A 15,326-nucleotide genomic window follows, 5' to 3' on the forward strand; every position below is an offset into this window, starting at 1 on the left:
CAACCCCTCCCTGTGTGGGATTCAGAGAGAGAGGAGGAAGGCAGTGGTAGCACCAGCAGCAGCTGTAGAGCAGTGGTTTGTTGGGTTTGGAAGATTCCACGTCGGGACCTGTGTGTTTTTCATCCCATCTGTTTTGTTCTCTCTTTCGCCATCTCTCATCCCAGTGAGGTTCTCTAGGTTCCCTTCTCTCCCTCTGTTCTTACTACTTGGTTAGCCCTTCCCCACAGCATATTTTACACTCAATTTGTCAGGCAGAAGTAGTAGTTGACGAAAAAGCGGTTTTCTTTCCTTTCTTTTTCCTGCCCTGCGCTAATCCGCTCTGTCCGTCTTTCAACCACATGCTTTCTCACTCTCCTCTTTTCCTCACTCGCCCCCTCCCCCATATCTCATTGGTACAGTCCCCAGGACAAAGCAAGAGGGTTGGAGAGAGCCAAAAGAAACAGAGGGGAGGGGTGTGTAGATGTGGTGGGGAGGAGGGGGATGCCCTTGCAGGAGAGCAGTTCTTTTCTCCAGCATGTGCAGTCTTTCAATCTTTTTCTTTCCTTTTTCCATTTCTCCTCTGGCCTGTGGAGGGGCAGAGGATTAACAGCACAGTGCAGACCCCTCAGTGAGAATCTCCCTATCACAAATAATAAGCAGAGTTGAGAGGACAGACACACACCAGCCTGTGATCAATCCCAAAAAAGCTTGAATTATGCAACCTTTACACTTGACTGTCAATGTCCATTTACATTTGTTATAAATTAAGAGATTTTGCAACCATGTTCTTTCGACCAATCGACTGCTAGAAATGTTAGAACATGTATTTTCCCATATACAGTGGGGAGAACAAGTATTTGATACACTGCCGATTTTGCAGGTTTACCTACTTACAAAGCATGTAGAGGTCTGTAATTTTTTTATCGTAGGTACACTTCAACTGTGAGACGGAATCTAAAACAAAAATCCAGAAAATCAAATTGTATGATTTTTAAGTAATTAATTTGCATTTTATTGCATGACATAAGTATTTGATCACCTACCAACCAGTAAGAATTCCAGCTCTCACAGACCTGTTAGTTTTTCTTTAAGAAGCCCTCCTGTTCTCCACTCATTACCTGTATTATCTGCACCTGTTTGAACTCGTTACCAGTAAAAAAGACACCTGTCCACACACTCAATCAAACAGATTCCAACCTCTCCACAATGGCCAAGACCAGAGTTGTATAAGGACATCAGGAATAAAACTGCACAAGGCTGGGATGGGCTACAGGACAATAGGCAAGCAGCTTGGTGAGAAGGCAACAACTGTTGGCGCAATTATTAGAAAATGAAAGAAGGTCAAGTTGACGGTCAATCACCCTCGGTCTGGGGCTCCATGCAAGATCTCACCTTGTGGGGCATCAATGATCATGAGGAAGGTGAGGGATCAGCCCAGAACTACACGGCAGGACCTGGTCAATGACTTGAAGAGAGCTGGGACCACAGTCTCAAAGAAAACCATTAGTAACACACTACGCCGTCATGGATTAAAATCCTGCAGCGCACGCAAGGTCCCCCTGCTCAAGCCAGCGCATGTCCAGGCCCGTCTGAAGTTTGCCAATGACCATCTGGATGATCCAGAGGAGGAATGGGAGAAGGTCATGTGTTCTGATGAGACAAAAATAGAGCTTTTTGGTCTAAACTCCACTCGCCGTGTTTGGAGGAAGAAGAAGGATGAGTACAACCCCAAGAACACCATCCCAACCGTGAAGCATGGAGGTGGAAACATCATTCTTTGGGGATGCTTTTCTGCAAAGGGGACAGGACAACTGCACCGTATTGAGGGGAGAATGGATGGGGCCATGTATCGCGAGATCTTGGCCAACAACCTCCTTCCCTCAGTAAGAGCATTGAAGATGGGTCGTGGCTGGGTCTTCCAGCATGACAACGACCCGAAACACACAGCCAGGGCAACTAAGGAGGGGCTCCGTAAGAAGCATCTCAAGGTCCTGGAGTGGCCTAGCCAGTCTCCAGACCTGAACCCAATAGAACATATTTGGAGGGAGCTGAAAGTCTGTATGGAGGAGTATGTATGGAGGAGTGGGCCACAATTACAGACCTCTACATGCTTTGTAAGTAGGGAAACCTGCAAAATCGTCAGTGTATCAAATACTTGTTCTCCCCACTGTATTGACACACCCTAGGCTCTCCAGAGGGTAGTGAGGTCTGCACAACGCATCACCGGGGGCAAACTACCTGCCCTCCAGGACACCTACACCACCCGATGCTACAGGAAGGCCATAAAGATCATCAAGGACATCAACCACCCGAGCCACTGCCTGTTCACCCCGCTGTCATCCAGAAGGCGAGGTCAGTACAGGTGCATCAAAGCTGGGACCGAGAGACTGAAAAACATCTTCTATCTCAAGGCCATCAGACTGTTAAACAGCCACCACTAACATTGAGTGGCTACTGCCAACACACTGTCAATGACACTGACTCTACTCCAGCCACTTTAATCATGGGAATTGATGGGAAATGATGTAAATATATCACTAGCCACTTTTAACAATGCTACCTTATATAATGTTACTTACCCTACATTATTCATCTCATATGCATACGTAGATACTGTACTCTATATCATCGACTGCATCCTTATGTAATACATTTATCACTAGCCACTTTAACTACGCCACTTGGTTTACATACTCATCTCATATGTATATACTGTACTCGATATCATCTACTGTATCTTGCCTATGCTGCTCTGTACCATCACTCATTCATATATCCTTATGTACATATTCTTTATCCCCTTACACTGTGTATAAGACAGTAGTTTTTTTGGAATTGTTAGTTAGATTACTTGTTTGTTATTACTGCATTGTCGGAACTAGAAGCACAAGCATTTCGCTACACTCGCATTAACATCTGCTAACCATGTGTATGTGACAAATAAAATTAGATTTGATTTGATTTATGTGTTTTAATAAAATTAACTATATGATTGAGCTTGTCTGACACTTTAAGCTTAAGGTTTGATGCCTCAAGAGGTCACCAGAGATCTAGATAACCAGAAGGAAAACATTTTTCACCTGACCAAACTATTCTCTCGCTTTTGCAGATTCTGCCATTACTCTCCTGACGTTGCCGGTAATAGGCTACAGGAGGAGTAGGCAACCTTTCTCATGTGCGTGCCAGTTATGGTTATCATATACACATTTTTGTGAAACAGTTTAGTTTAATTTATAATGTCTTCGCATCTCAAAATCATTGTTGTGGTTAATCAAAATCTACCCAAATCTAAATGAAAATTATACAAACCTAAAAAGTTGCCATTGCCAACTACTTAAAAAACAGCTTACAAAAAGTCAACAAATAAAACATTGCAGGTAGAAAATGTCCTGACAAAAATATCCTATAAATCATATTGGCTACACATTGCCTGTGTGCAACAAGCTTGAATCAACATTGTATCAACTATTAACTGGGGCGGCAGGTAGCCTAGTGGTTAGAGCATTGGAGTAGTAACCAAAATGTTGCCAGATCAAATCCCCGAGCTGACAAGGTAAACATCTGTCGTTCTGCCCTTGAACAAGGCAGCTAACCCACGGTTTCTAGGCAGTCATTGACAATAAGAATTTGTTCTTATTAACTGACTTCCCTAAAAAAATAACAATAAATATATATATATATATATACATACACACATACATAATATTTAATTCAGTACAGAACATTGTAGACAGTTTAAATTACCCTATCCTGAAGCTCAACTTTCCAAATACCCAGGAATAAAAGGCAACTCTAAAATGTGCAGTTTTGTCACACAACACAGTGCCACAGATGTCTCAAGTTTTGAGGGAGCATGCAATTGGCATGCTGACTGCAGGAATGTCCACCAGAACTGTTGCCAGAGAAGTGAATGTTAATTTCTCTACCATAAGGTGCATTCAACGTTGAATTTGGCAGTACGTCCAACCGACCTCACAACCGCAGACCACGTGTATGGGGTCATGTAGGCGAGCAGTTTGCTGATGTGAATGTTGTGAACAGATTCCACATGGTGGCGGTGGGGTTATGCTATGGGCAGGCATAAGCTACAGACAACAAACACAAGTGCATTTTATCGATAGCAATTTGAATGCACAGAGATACTGTGACGAGATCATTGTCGTACCATTCATCTGCCTACATCACCTCATGTTTCAGCATAATGCACGGCCCTATGTCACAAGGATCCGTTCTCATCTGAGTGGAGAAGTGCAACTGAAACACGAAATGTATCTGATGCCGAGAAGAAATTACAATAAGCATTTTACATCTGCGTTTACAAAACGCAGCAAGATATTTCTTGTGCGTTTTATATTTTTTCCTTCGTGAAAAACTCAGAATGCTGCATTAATGCGACCCCTAAGTTTACCTTGCCAGTTAATCTAAGTAAGTGGCTGAATTAATAAGGTAACGGGGCATCATATTGTGTTAGCTTTCTGCCGTGTTTGAGAAGTCAAAGCTCTTTGGATGAGCTATTTGTACAGCTGTACAGTCTCTTACACTGCACCAAGTACGAACAAACAAACTGCTGCCATTGACCTAAGCGAATTGCAGGCGTTTCAAATAATGCAGGGATTCGGTACGAAGAAGCATAAGCAACTTTTTGTTTGTTTGCCAGAGAGAAGTGGGGGGACTGCAGAGGTAGATGAGGTATTTGGAGTGTCCCTCCCACACAACAAACTTCACATGCTGGTATTTTTGTCAGGCTGTAGAAAAGGAGGCTTTCAAGTGCTGTTCACCTTTGGGGCTACACTGCAGTGCTTCAGAACAAACAGAGAGAAACATTGAAAGATATATTCAATATGACCAACTGGAATAATAATAATTGTAATAATTACTTTGCTGTACCGTAGTCTCTTAAATGCCATAGGAATAGACTGAGGACAGATTCGTGACAGTCCTGTTGCACCATTACTACAAGGAAAACGGCTTGTTTCTAGACCAAACTTTTCAAATACTATGCTACCGGCATCATTTTTTGTTGTTGTAACTGTACTCCTACATCTCTTTATCTCTTTTTCAACTTAGGAGCACAAATGTCAGCCTGTATGGACTGGACGGAGATCGCAGCAGTAAGTGGATGAGATTAAGGATCGGGAGTGGAGTGTGAAAAATTGCAAAGCTGCTTATGAAACAAATAACATAGCAGTTGACTTACTCACTGTACACGCTGTTACTGCACACACAAGCACAGTGTCACGCAATGACACAAACATAGGCACACAGATGTGCAGGTACACAAAGACATGCGTATGTCAGAGGCTGGTGGAAGTCACTATAGGAGGATGGGCTCATTGTAATGGCTGGAATGGAATTAATGGAAAGGAATCAAACACATCCAACATATGGAAAAACATTTGACTCAGTTCTTTTTACTCCATTCCAGTCATTACAATGAGCATGTCCTCCTATAGCTCCTACAAGACTCCTCTGGCATACACACGCACACAGCATGTCAAGATAGCACTGAAAACACTAGGACTGTTTCTGCTGCTGTGACGTCACTAAGAGTAGACTACATTGACAGGGCAGGCTGGCAAGCATTCATTGGGGCTAAAAAATTATTTACACCGAAGCTCCGAGCAGCTCGTCAATATGGTGCCACTGCCCTGTTATGCACGGAACTCTCCAGCAGCATAGTGCTATGCTGACTCTTTTGCAGCATGGTACTTTCCTAGTTTCCCCAGTAGTCACACACTGCAAATGACTGCTGTCTCCGTAATAACCGTTAGAATAGCAAAACTGTGCTGCCATAGAAATAGAATGAACAGAACGGGCATCCACGTTCTTGTCAATGATGGCATAATGGATGGCCTGGCGGCCATTGCAAGTGTACCCATAGGAACAAAGCAGAAAGTAAAAAGCAGGACATGTACCCATCAAATGTGCGAACAGTACAGTAAATATAAAATTCACTAAATCAACAGTGTAATGTTAGGATTCAGTCTCATGTCAGGTGACCTTTGGTCTAATAATTTTCCCATAATCTCGAAACTGTTCCCTTTCAATTGCTACAATGGTTATGCATATGCTTTTCATATTTCTTTTGTAAGAAACATTTCAATTTAGCCCTATCCATATAGGCCAATTCCCACAAGTGTAAACGTTACGAGTGTATCGTAACCTAATACATCAGATAATAATCACTGAGCTCTATTTTAACAGAGCGGTGCAGTTTTTTGCCAAAACTTGAGGATTTTACATGTTGTGGTGGACACCTTCAAAATTGTTTCCGCGGGTTGCAAATAAGCTAAATTAGCATGACAAGAGCTGAATTAAATGTAAAAGCCTTGAAAATAAAATCTCAGTGCTCTGTTGACATTTCACAGAGATATGCTTGTTTGTGAGAAATCTTTGAAAAAATTATTTAGCATTATCTGAAAAGTGTATACTTAAATATGAAAATACCACATGTCATGTCTCAAAATCAATATCCATCTTTCCTCTATATTGTTTTATGTCCTGCGGATTCGAGAAGGAAGATGATGAGCTCAACAGGAAAGTGAGCCTGTCAGGTAGCCATCATTCTCGCACCACGTTCAGCCTAGCTGACGTAATGCTGTGTCCAATTTTCCTAATTTTGGACTTTTTCTCCCTCTGGCCTCTTGATTTAGTCACTATAATTTTGGACATTCTACAAGTGTAAAAACATGAGATTTGCACCATTGGTTTTCTTAGAGGATTATCTACACAATAAATTATTGAACAAATTGGTCAAAATATTAGTTTTTGATTTGACACCCTAGTCCATGTTACCGCAGAAACGGACTCAACTGCACGAACACCCGGCTGTCCCGCCTTCAGGGAGCTGTTTGTAAAAAAATCAATCAATAAAATAACAGTTGACGGTTATTTTATTTTCATGACGGTCTTCATTCATAACCGTCGGTTACACAGTAAGTGTGCCAGTTCTAGGTAGCCTACATTAGATTAAGCTTTGCAGCAATGCTAAGCTAAGTGCACTGTACAGTAGGGGGGAGTTTCGCATGGGCACAGTTGGAGTGTGGACGTCCCAAGTTGTAGATCATGTACTGGGACAAGGAGACCCTCAGCTCCGCTAAAACCATTGACAACTGTGTGCTTTTTAAGTGATTGTTAAAGATGCACTACACAGAAATTGCTCCACCATTTCCTGGTTGCTAAAAATAGTTGACTAATTTCAGTTAACGTGACAAAACAAGCAAGTATAGTGTACAGAATCATTATACCATCTAAACCGCTGTGAAATATATTTACCATATTAACCAAAAATATTTTTTTCAGCTGTTTGAAGCTGGTGTACAAAACCGAAAGTAAAAGACGCAAGAACAAAACTTAACAGAAAGCATAGAAATAACGCACATCTACTGCTTCGTAGACTTTCAATGAGAATGACAGATCTAAAACACACATTTCTATGTGAATTTGGTCGGGTAGCCCAAAAAAGTTACATATTGCAGATTTAACTATTTGGTTGTAATTTCATCACCTCTTGAAAAGCATGTCAGAACTATGAATTTTGGATTATTCCATGCAAAACAAATGCAACATTTAGCTCTATCATCAGCCTTAGGCGTTTACAGCAAGTAACTGCATGCTTTCATGACCAGTAAACATCAACTGATCATGTTGAGGGAGATACGTGAGGGTAGCCTCATGATATGTCAATATTGGATACTATTAGTTGGATATTTGAGTGATACAAAATAAAAGTAAACTATACCTGACAAGTACAAGTGGTTTAGGTTAATTTCCCACGTTCAACACCATAGTGCCCACATAGCTCATCACTAAACTAAGGACCCTGGGACTAAACACCTCCCTCTGCAACTGGATCCTGGATTTCCTGACGGGCCACCCCCAGCTGGTAAGGGTAGGCAACAACATCTGCCACGCTGATCCTGAACACTGGGGCCCCTACGGTGTGCGTGCTTAGTCCCCTCCTGTACTCCCCCGTTCACCCACGACTGCGTGGCAAAGCACTACTCCAACAAAATCATTAAGTTTGCTGATGACACAACAGTGGTAGGCATGATCACAGACAATGATGAGACAGCCTATAGGGAGGAGGTTAGAGACCTGGCAGTGTGGTGCCAGGACAACAACATCTCCCTCTATGTGAGCAAGAAAAATGAGCTGATTGTGGACTACAGGAAAAGGAGGGTAGAACAGGCCTCATTAACATCAACGGGATGTAGTGGAGCGAGTCGAGCGTTTCAAGTTCCTTGGTGTCCACATCACCAACAAACTATCATGGTCCAAACACACCAAGACAGTCATGAAGAGGGCACGACAACACTTTTCCCCCCTCAGGAGACTTAAAAGATTTTGCATGGGTCCCCAGATCATCAAAAAGTTATACAGCTGCACCAGAGAGTCTCCTAACTGGTTGCATCAACGCTTGGTATGGCAACTGCTCTGCATCCGACCGTAAGGCACTACTGAGCGTAGTGCGCACGGCCCAGTCATAGACTCACCCAAGTCTAGGAAGCCAGTGGCACCAATGTGTCGGAGGAAACACTGTTCAACTGACGACTGGGGGACAGCCTGCAGGCACCCGGCCCCCCACAAGGAGTCACTAGAGCGCGATGAGCCAAGTAAAGCCCCCCCGGCCAAACCCTCCCCTAACCCGGACGACGCTGGGCTAATTGTGTGCCACCCTATGGGACTTCCGATCACGGCTGGTTGTGATACAGCCCGGGATTGAACTGATATTGCAGGCGAAAACCTGAGGAAAATCAAACCAACATTGTGTCAATATTGCCAAAGCAACAATGTATACAATATACATTGTAATACAATTATAAACAATAACAAATCATAATATAAAATGGCAGTAAGTAATAATACAAAATTAATGACAAAAATAATAATAAAATGGTAAGTCAATAGTAGAATGTAATGTAATAAATCTAAAAATATAAATATGGAAAATGAAACTATAACTACCTTATAACTAAATAACGGTCATCTTCACCATTACATCACTACTAGAACTACTAGAACTACTAGAACTATCATCATTACCACTACTACTACCACCACCACCATCACCATCATATAAATGTTGAAAAGATTTGGACTCAAACTGCAGTCTTGTCTCACACCTCGACGTTGTGAAAATAATTATGTTCTTTTTTTTCTGTGTACATACATTTATTAAGTCATACACCCTACCACCAAGCCCACTTTGTAGAATTTTGTAGAATAGCCCTTCGTGCCAAATAGAATCAAATGCTTTCTTAAAGTCAATTAAGCAAGCAAAGATTTTGCCCTCTTTTTTTGGGTGGACGTGTTTATTAATTAGTGTGTGTAAGGTGTATGGTCAGTATTTGACATTTACTTATTACATTTTTTTTCTTGAAGAAAGGTTTGAATTCTTGAATTCAAAATGCTACAGAAAACCTTTCAAGTTAATTCTTACTCAAATTCCCCTGTAATTATTGGGGTCTGATTTGTCTCCACTTTTGTGGATAGGGGAGATGAGCCCCTGGTTCCAGACATCAGGGAAGCAGCCAGAAGTTAAAACCATGTTGAACAATTTAAGCACAGCATTTTGCAACTCAGGTGTGCTCTTTTTCAGCATTTCATTTCTGATGTTGTCTAGACCACAAACCTTCTTTGATTTAATAGATTTGAGCTTTTCATTTAGTTCTTGTTCGGTTATTGGGTAATCTAATGGATTTTGTTTGTCTTTAATGACTGATTCAAGGATGTTCAATTTTTCTTGAATTTCTAATTGGTTCTGTTGTAAGTCTTTTTGCGGGATGTTTTTGTATATATTATCAAAATAAGTTTTTCAAATTCCTACATCTTGTATGGTTAATTCTTGTGCTTAAATTGTTCCACGTCCCAGAACTGATTTTGGTCAATTGCATTTTCAATTTCATCAAGTGTCTTGTTGGTATAATTCAATTTCTTGCATTTCAGTGTTTGTTTATACTGTTTCAGAGTATTCATATTGTAGCTCTGGGTTGTTTTGCTGCTTTGTTTGTCACGGCCGTCGAAAGTGGACTAAAGTGCAGCGTGGTGAGCGTACATTTTCCTTTTATTTAAAATGTTGCCAACAAAACAACAAACAAAGAAATAACCGTGAAGCTTACAGGGCTATAGTGCCACTAACAAAAGTCAACTACCCACACTGAAAGAAGGGAAAAAGGGCTACCTAAGTATGATTCCCAATCAGAGACAACGCTAGACAGCTGTCCCTGATTGAGAACCATACCCGGCCAAAACATAGGAATAAAGAAACATAGAAAACAAAACATAGAATGCCCACCCAAATCACGCGTGACAATGTTTTTCGTTTGACATTTGTCTTAGGTGTTTTCTAATTGTTTTACATTCATTATCAAACCATTTGTCAGAAACATTTTATTTTTTGTTTCTGATGTTACATTTCTTTGGTTTTCTCAAATTTGCTTTCGATGCTGCTTTTTGGAATATGCAGTTGATGTTTTGTATAGCCAAATTGACACCATCTTTATTGTTTTGGTACTGTGAGTTATTGAAAAACTGTATCGAGTTAAATGTTTCAATGAATCTCTCTGCACTGTTTGGAGCCCATCTGTACGATTGGTTTATGTTGTAGAGTTTAAAAAAATTAATATTGCCGGTTAATTTCTTCAGAAACACGTTGATCTGACTGTGATCTGACAATGGTGTCTGTGGTCTGACAGTGAATGCACTAATGGAGGAGGGGTCAATGTCAGTGATGGCATACTCGACTACACTTGTCCCAAGAGCTGAGCAGTAAGTAAACTGACCTAAAGAGTCCCCTCTGATTCTACCATTAACCATGAACAGGCCTAAAGCTCGACAGAGATGCACTAACTCCTTCCCATTTTTGATCAGTATTTGGTCAGGACTGTTTCTATTATTTATAATAGGGCTACCGTACAAGGAGGGGTGTCCAAATATGTGGTGGTTACCTCCCGCATCAGTGTAGTCAGGCTCAGAACCTGTTCTTGCATTGAAATCTCCAAAGAAGCACTTTACCCTCTGCCTGAAATGTAATGATTTCTGTATGGAGATTGTCAAAAAAACTGATGAATCTGGAGGAGCATAAGCTGCACATATGTATACATCATTGTCACAATAGATTGTACCTTTGTTAAGTTTTAGCCAAACGACTGGTACCTTTTTAAATTTCATTCAGTGCTAAGTCCTACTTATGCCAAATGATGATTCCACCTGAGTCTCGGCCCCGTTTAACATTTTTATGTTTGATTGATGGTAGTAAACTTTCTCTATAGCCTGAGGGAAACTGAGTATCTATGTCTCCACAACACCATGTTTCCAGCAGGATTAGGATGTCCTGTCCCTTGATGTTTTTAATCAATTCTGGATTTGTTGTTTTATAACCAAAATGTGAAGAGTATAGGCCCTGGATACTCCAAGAGCTGATGGTTAATGATCTCATTTATAATAAATGATATTCACTGGTTTGTACATTGAAAAATAAACTAATAATAATTATGTACACACACACAATTATAATACCGGTGCCAATAAAATTAAGAATAGTTGTAAACAAATTAATAAGAATGGAATAAGATTGCACAAAAAATAAGTACAAGTAACCCTGTGTGTGTGTGTGTGTGTGTGTGTGTGTGTGTGTGTGCGCGCGTGAATTAAAGGGTCTGTCTAGCTCAGTAGTCTGCATATTAGTTGCAGTAGTTGGCGCACCTCTCCAATCTCTGATTGTTCTAGGTGTCTTTTGCCAGAGGTTACCTCAGCATATGTAGGCTGATGATCTGAATGATACATGGTGTGGACTGCATCATGTGGTGTACTTCTCTGAAGGACAGTGTTCTGTCCGATCCTGGAGTAGTGGCCAGCGCTGTGTTGTGATGGGCCAGGTCTAGTAGAGCTGTGTTGTGGTGGGCCTGGTCTAGTAGAGCTGTGTTGTGATGGGACGGGTCTAGTCGTGCTGTCCTGAGGCGGGTCTGGTCTGGTAAATCTGTGCTGTATTGGGCCCGGTCTAGTAGAGCTGTGCTCCGTCTAAGCCATGTCTGGCTCTTTTCTCCTGGGGATGGTGGAAGTACTGTTGTTTCAGAACGTGGGGCGGGAGACCTCTGTTGCTGGGGTGATGGGTGTGTGGATCCCTGCCAAGTGTTGCATCTTTTAGGTCCTTGGCAAAGGTTCTGATACTGTCCTGATCAAGATGTACATTATCGTATAAGTGTGGACATGTCAGAGTGGGGTGGTGAGCCGTTCTGACGTTGAGCAGTGAAGCACAGTCCACAGTGATCTGTTGATTTATTTTGTCGATCAACTTTCCTGGGAAGTATTTTCTTGGTAGGAGGGTTGACACAACTATACTGGTTGTTGGGAACATAGCCTGCGCCCGTTCTGCCACTCTTCTCACTGCCCCAGGTACATTTTCAACTTTGTCATGAAGGTTGTTAGTGCCAGTGTGGATGATGATGTTGTCGGGGGTGTCAATCCTGGTCTGACTGAGTAGCTGCATTGCACTGTCAGTTGTAGGACACCAGAACTTATACACCTGGTGTCTAGTGATAATCTTTCCTGGACTAAGAACTTCCCATTTGAATCAATAAGGATTGCAGTTGTGGGTGATTGTCTGGGTGGAGCAGACTGGGAGACTGGTATTCTGACCTGGACTGGAGCAGACTGGGAGGCTGGTATTCTGACCTGGACTGGAGCAGACTGGGAGGCTGCGATTCTGACCTGGGCTGGAGCAGACAGAGGCTGGTTGGCTGACCTGGGCTGGAGCAGACTGGGCTAGAGCAGACTGGGACGCTGGTTGGCTGATCTGGGCTAGAGCAGACTGGTAGGCTGGTGCAGTGTCATCAGGTAATGTGGTGCAGGCCATGCTGGTCTCAGGTTCTGCTTGTGTTGTACCAAGCTGGTGGACATGTTCTCTAGATGCAGAAGACATAATGACCCGCTGCTGGTCAATGTACCTATCTCTTTGTTCTAGCTCCTTTCATGTTGTGCTCACATGGTCTCTGAGGTCATCATTTGTCTGACTCAGTTTGTCCTTTCTGCTTTCTAATTTAGCAATAGATGCTCTGCTCTCCTCCCTGAACTGTTTCATCTCTTCTTTAAGTTTCTGGACAGTGTCCTCCTCTTGAAGCTTGTTCTCTCTGAGTTCTATGACCTCTGCTTCGACTAGAGAGAGGGTGTTGTGGAAACGTTGCATAGCAGGTGTTTTTAGTGTTGTAGACATGTCCTTGGCTCTGTCTGCTGCAGGTGAGGAAGGTAGAGGGACACTGAGGGCTTCTTGCTGGGTCACAGAGACCGTTGGGGCCTGCTTTTCTCTATCTCCCTCCTTGACTTTTTCCTCAGTTTCTGAGACCTTTTAGGGTAGCAAACCTATTTTCAAAAGCCTGGAGGCTTGAATCATTGCCTTGTATCAATACAGTTCCATTATTATATACGTTTATTGTTTGATACGTGTTGCTCTGGTCAGCTTCTTCAAAAATGCTGATCTGACATCCTTGGCTGATGCCTCTTTTTTTTTTTGAAAGGGAAATGGTTGCAAGTAAGCCTTTTCCATATGTGCCCTCTTTAGGTATTAAAAATTACATTTGCTCTTGTTTTGCAACTGGTAAGATCTGCAAACGGGCATTCATGGTTCTGTCCCATCAACAAACCTTTGAAGCTTTTCTTAGCTTTCTCTGTTTGGATGTCTGGTGGGTAAACAATTTTCATAGCAACGCTTCTTGTATTATTGTCTCTTGTGTCTTTAGAGGACTGTTTCACTTTGATGTCCTTTTTCTTCTGTCCTTATTTTGTCTTTCTTTTCTTCTGTTAACTAGATATTCTTAGGTAATTCTTTGTTAGCTAGCTAGCTTCTTCCAGGAGAGTCCCTAGCAACTGGTAAAGAATCCAGCTAGCTAAGATAACTGTACAATTTTATGAAAAATTGTTCCAAATCTGTTCAAATCTTCTTTGCTTGTTTTGTCTCCTATTCAGTCTTGCAGTTTTCTTTCGATGTACTTCACTCTAAAAACCATGTAAATTTCAATATTTGAAACTCCGGATCTCTCTCTCTCTCTCTCTCTCTCTCTCTCTCTCTCTCTCTCTCTCTCTCTCTCTCTCTCTCTCTCTCTCTCTCTCTCTCTCTCTCTCTCTCTCTCTCTCTCTCTCTCTCTCTCTCTCTCTCTCTCTCTCTCTCTCTCTCTCTCTCTCTCTCTCTCTCTCTCTCTCCCTCTCCCTCTCCCTCTCCCTCTCCCTCTCAACCTCCCTCTCTCTCAACCTCCCTCTCTCTCTCTCAACCTCCCTCTCTCTCTCTCAACCTCCCTCTCTCTCTCTCTCTCTCAACCTCCCTCTCTCTCAACCTCCCTCTCTCTCAACCTCCCTCTCTCTCAACCTCCCTCTCTCTCAACCTCCCTCTCTCTCAACCTCCCTCTCTCTCAACCTCCCTCTCTCTCAACCTCCCTCTCTCTCAACCTCCCTCTCTCTCAACCTCCCTCTCTCTCAACCTCCCTCTCTCTCAACCTCCCTCTCTCTCAACCTCCCTCTCTCTCTCTCTCTCTCTCTCTCTCTCAACCTCTCTCTCAACCTCCCTCTCTCTCTCTCAACCTCCCTCTCAACCTCCCTCTCTCTCTCTCAACCTCCCTCCCTCTCTCTCTCTCAACCTCCCCCTCTCTCTCTCAACCTCCCTCTCTCTCTCTCTCTCTCTCATTTGATTTATTTATTTATTGAAAACAGTGATACATGCCATCTGAGAATGACAGGATTTGACAGGATTTGTTTGCACAGAAGTCAGTGTGGAAAACTTGTTCTTTATCCAATGTTGATTTTGAATTATGCAAATTATTTTTGTATTACCACTGTGAGATTGTGCTGGTTGGTGGAGCTCCTGGTGGAGAGGGAGAGAGGAGAGTCAATGCAGGATTCTGCCCACCACGATGCTACAGTATATTCCTTGAGTATCTCTCCTGTGCTAACAAGTGAGACAATGCTGACCTCTACAGGACGTGGAGAAGTATTACATCAACATTCATCATCACACACCAATCAGAGGGGATAAGTTACCAAGCTACTTCTGAGACCCTATAACAGGATTCAGATGGTTCTTGTCCTCTTCCAGTGCTTGCAGATCTGTCTGTGTATCATTATCCGTCTGTGTGTGTAAGCATCACCACAACAGTGGAGCAACACCACAACAGTGGAGCTCTGGGCTCCCCGGTGGTATTGCAGCACCTTCTGTGTGTGTTTTGCCTCCACCTGCACTGGGAGGGAGCCATTGAGCCAGGCTCAGATAATACACCTCTCCTTTCACCATATGGAGATGCACTCAATAGAGGTAGGAGTCAGCAGAGGTGGGAATTAGGCATTATGTATAGCGAATTTAT

At 42.5% G+C, this 15,326-nt stretch overlaps 1 protein-coding gene across 2 annotated transcripts in view; it reads right to left on the minus strand.

Annotated features, from left to right (window-relative positions):
• Positions 1–15,326, minus strand: part of LOC109872604 (rho GTPase-activating protein 32) — a 212,585-nt gene that overhangs the window by 66,892 nt on the left and 130,367 nt on the right. The gene's annotated exons all lie outside the window — the stretch shown is intronic.

The sequence above is a fragment of the Oncorhynchus kisutch genome, linkage group LG28, assembly GCF_002021735.2.
Source record: "Oncorhynchus kisutch isolate 150728-3 linkage group LG28, Okis_V2, whole genome shotgun sequence".
Taxonomy (NCBI): domain Eukaryota; kingdom Metazoa; phylum Chordata; class Actinopteri; order Salmoniformes; family Salmonidae; genus Oncorhynchus; species Oncorhynchus kisutch.